The sequence below is a fragment of the Dysidea avara genome, chromosome 6 (genome assembly GCF_963678975.1).
Source record: "Dysidea avara chromosome 6, odDysAvar1.4, whole genome shotgun sequence".
NCBI classification, from domain to species: domain Eukaryota; kingdom Metazoa; phylum Porifera; class Demospongiae; order Dictyoceratida; family Dysideidae; genus Dysidea; species Dysidea avara.
In genome coordinates, this window is record NC_089277.1 from 19,322,953 (window position 1) to 19,327,524 (window position 4,572).

General features: G+C 36.9%; 1 long non-coding RNA gene across 4 annotated transcripts; it reads right to left on the reverse strand.

Annotated features, from left to right (window-relative positions):
* Positions 1–3,040: 3,040 nt before the first annotated feature.
* On the reverse strand, positions 3,041–3,958 carry LOC136257978 (uncharacterized). Of its 4 annotated transcripts, none has more exons than XR_010702480.1 (5): positions 3,869–3,958; positions 3,604–3,772; positions 3,469–3,551; positions 3,236–3,419; positions 3,041–3,186 (listed from the first exon to the last, which is right to left on the reverse strand). It is a non-coding gene; the product is annotated as an uncharacterized lncRNA (long non-coding RNA). The 4 variants fall into 4 exon arrangements; XR_010702481.1 differs by having other exon boundaries at positions 3,921–3,947; XR_010702482.1 differs by lacking the exon at positions 3,869–3,958 and having other exon boundaries at positions 3,469–3,535; positions 3,604–3,825.
* Between the last annotated feature and the right edge of the window lie 614 nt (positions 3,959–4,572).

Consider the following 4,572-nt stretch of genomic DNA (forward strand, 5'->3'; position numbering starts at 1 on the left):
TATACAGGTTACTTATTTCTAACTGATCTCTTGAATTCTGTTCAGGGTGACTGCTCTATTAGTAGCGATTTCCAACCTACCAATTTTTCACACATATTTTTGATAATTAAATTATACATATTCATTAAACGTTTCACAAACTGCCGTTCCATTATATGGTAGCCAATGCTTCGCACTTTGTAATGCACTTTACAGGATTAAAATCCATGCAGTATTTATTGAAATACAGCAAATCAAAGTTTGAGAAATAAAAATCCCCATAGGGAGCCCATACAAATAATTGCGTACGTAATTCTAATTGGAAGAATGTGGCACCTGTGATAGCCAAAGTTTCCGAGTGTTTCCGCGTGAATCTGCTGCTGATGAGGACGAAGAAAGTGGTTCTGGGCAAACCATATATGCTGATTTCGATTTTGCCATGTGTTTTTTGATTGGAGGACGATTGATGTTGGATTGCGATGGAAATATGGCCCTTTTAAAGGTAAATCGCCATCTAGCACTGCTCAGAATTCAGCATTACAATCACCCTGGGCTTCAAGGCATCCCCCTGCATCGATGCAAGTATAGTTTGAAGGTGAGCAGTTTGTTGTCTTGCGCGGAATTGCAAAACAAGGTTCAAGGTTGAGCATAATCTTTTCAAAAGTGGAGACTGGCATGTGATACCAACCTTACATGGCTTCACACTTACCTGTTGTTATATTCTGGTGTATTTACTGCTGTTTTGATCCATTTTATAGCAGCTTCAGTGATTGTAATTTTGGTCAGAAACTATTTATAATTTCTCTTTGTAGTATAGTGATGTCATTGTGTTATATAATAATTATCATCCTTAGTGCTTACAATGTGACAAATATAGCTGAGAAGTGTCCAAACAAATCTATTTTAAAAATAATGTTGCTCTTACATTGTGTTATCTGATTGTCATGTTTCCGAAGTATGTGTTAATTGTGACTTGTGATGCCAGTACTTACCACGTTATAAAATATTACTGATTTTTCTAGTTAGTTATCCCTGAAAATGCATTAGGTACCTGTGTATACTTAGTATTACACAACACACACAGTTTAATCTGTGAATCACTTGCTTTATTCATGTAATACTCTGAGTGGTCAGTCTACAAAGAAGTGGTCACTTTTGAGAGGTTTTACTCAGTTCATATGCTGTTCTTCACAAAATAGATATGTGGTGAAAATTTCATGTCGTTATTAGTTTCCTATCTAGATTTATGACACTTTGAATATTGTGTTTGGTGCCATGCAATATACATAAAAAACACTGAAAATGCTGTACACAAAAATCATTACACTGTCAAATTCTTTTCCTTATATCTTTTGATAGGAACCACCGATTGAGGTGGGGTTTGCACTAAAATGATCCTGAAACAATGCACAATATTTGTCATACCAATGAATGTATGGAATGGTAATTATTTAATTTAGTTGGAAATCTCTACTATTAGGATGACTGCTCTATTAGAGTATCTCGATCTCGCACTTGCTACACCAAGTTGGATTTCGTGTTATAACTCCGTGGCTTTAAGTCTGATTCTTCTACACCATTGAAGAGCCTTTCTAAGATGATAACTCCATCTGTACAGCGATTTTCAAAGCATTACCCCAAGTGGTTTATCTGGTAGGCGTGGCAAGCATAATAATAATAATAATAATAAAATAAAAAAATTAAAAATTAGCTAATCTCAATTGCGTAATTGTTACACACTGTTGATTTTTTCGCTGTATCTTCCTGGTTTTTAGCTCGATTTCTTTCAAACCACAAAAGGTTTGAGGTTCAATAGTTAACCTATTCAACCACCGATTTTCAGCTTCTTCCCATACGCGGTTTACCCTGTAGGCGTGACAACATATTGGTATTATTTTTCGTGCATAATCGCTCATAACTCTTTGCCTGTTTATGGTATTCCAGCCAAAGTTGGTACCGAGATGCGCCTTTAATTATACCCCCCCTTCTGCGTGCCAAATGTCAAGGAAATCGGATATGGCGTTCACGTTTTATAGCAGTTTTTGTAAGTGTGCGACAAGAGGAAGAAAAATAAGAAGAAAAAAAAAACGAAGAAACTAAGCCAATTTTTGAAGTCGCATATCTCAGGAATGCCTGAAGCGATTTCGCTCAAATTTGGAATGTGGAGTACTGAAGTTGGAGGGAATGTACACAGCAAAATTTGTCTTGTTTCATCAAGGCAGCACAGAGCTACGGAGGTGCGAAAATTGCGTTTTCTTTCTTCCTGTCAATATACTCACGGGGTTGCGCGCCGGCTTCTTGGGCCGCACGACACACTACCGTGTGTCTTGATTACAGCAGATTGTTTAATAACTCCTTCAGTGGAAATCGTCGACAATTTTGGAAGCACATCAGAGCCAAAAAACAAGATAAACATGATATTCCGACATTACTTATAGGTGACCAAACAATCCATCATGCAAAAGACAAAGCAAATGCTTTGAATAATCACTTTAAATCTGTGTTTACAAAGGAAAACTTGTTAACAATGCCTACTGTGGATAGTAATACTGAAGTACCCAACATGCCTGATATATCTATCTCACAATCTGGAATACATAAGTTACTTATAACACTTGATACAAATAAAGCTAGTGGTCCAGACCGTATATCCCCTTACATCTTGAAGCATTGCGCAGATGAAATAACACCAATATTACACATAATTTTCAATCATTCTCTGTCAACTAACTCATTGCCATTTGATTGGTTAAAAGCCAATATATGTCCAGTATTCAAGAAAGGTAACCACAGTAGTGTTAGTAATTATCGCCCCATATTTTTGACCTCCATTTGTGCAAAGGTTATGGAACACATTATATATCATTCCATCATCAACCATCTAAACGAAAACAACATATTAATTGAAAATCAACATGGGTTCAGATCTAATCATTCATACATAACTCAACTAATTACTCTTACAGAAGACATATCCTTTGCTCTAGACCATCAGAAACAAATAGATATCATCCTATTGGATTTTTCTAAAGCATTCGATCCAACGCTTTTATTACCAAACTAAGATATTATGGAATTAATGGCAGTACTTATAACTGGATCCAAACTTGGCTTACCCAACGTACTCAGTGTGTTGTTTTAAATAGTGAATCCTCTAGTCCAGTGTCGGTAATGTCTGGGGTACCACAAGGCACAGTTCTTGGACCTCTAATGTTCCTATTGTATATAAATGACATAACTAAAGACATCAACTCACCACTCCGCCTGTTCGCTGATGATTGCTTGCTTTATAGAGTTATCAATAGTGTAGAAGACATCAACAGACTTCAAGAAGATTTAAATAAACTGTCAGAATGGGCCGATACTTGGCAACTTAAGTTCAATATTAGTAAATGTACAGTTATACGTTGCACGAGATCCTTATCACCACTCACTTACGACTACACACTTCACAGTCGCATACTAGATATATCTGATCAACATATGTACCTAGGAGTCTTAATTCATAAATCACTGTCTTGGTCACCTCACATATCAAATGTTGTCAATAAAGCATCTAGAACACTCAATTTCTTAAAACGCAATCTAAACAAATGTTCAAAACAAGTGAAAGAATCAGCTTACCTAACAATGGTGAGACCACAACTAGAGTATGCATCTGCTGTCTGGGATCCCTACCACGTTGGAGATATTTCAGAGTTAGAGAAAGTACAACGAAGAGCAGCGCGCTGGGTGTTGAATGACTATGGCAGATTCAGTTCAGTTTCTCTAATGTTGGATCAGCTGAAATGGCCTACATTACAAATTCGTCGGAAATTATCTAGGTTACAAATATTGCATAAGATACACTACTAACAGTTATCACTCCAAATTCCTCATTATTACTTACCAAAAACACGACCAACAAGACAATACCACCATCTTCACTATATTTTACCTACCTCATCCACCACGGCATACCAAAACAGCTATTTCTCAAGAACAACAAACGAGTGGAACATAGCTACTACCAACTGATACAATTGAAATTGCAGATACTGATCTATTTACAGCTAGACTCCAATCATATTATTGTACCTAATGTATTTGTTTATGTGATTCCTGAGCACACCAGCAGGGCTGACTGCTCAGTAAACAATAATAATAATAATAAAAGTGCGAGATCGAGATACTCTAATAGAGCAGTCATCCTAATAGAGCAGTCACCCGAAGAGAATTCAAGAGATAAGCTAGAAACAAGTAACCTGTATAGAGATCAGCTACAAACAAGTCACCCTGTAGAGAGATCAGCCACAAACAATTCACCCTGTAGAGAGATCAGCTAGAAGACGTTACCTTGTAGGGAATTCATGCAACTATAGAAAGAGATAATTCAGCTAGAAGAAATCACCTTGTAGAGTTCAGCTACAAAGAAACCACAATGTAGAGAGTTCAGCTACAAACAAATCGCCCTGTAGAGAGATCAGCTAGAAGAAGTTACCTTGTAGAGAGTTCAGCTACAAAGAAACCATCATGTAGAGAGTTCAGCTGCAAACAAATCACCTGTAGAGAGTTCAGCTACAAACAAATCTCCCTGTAGAGAGATCAGCTAGG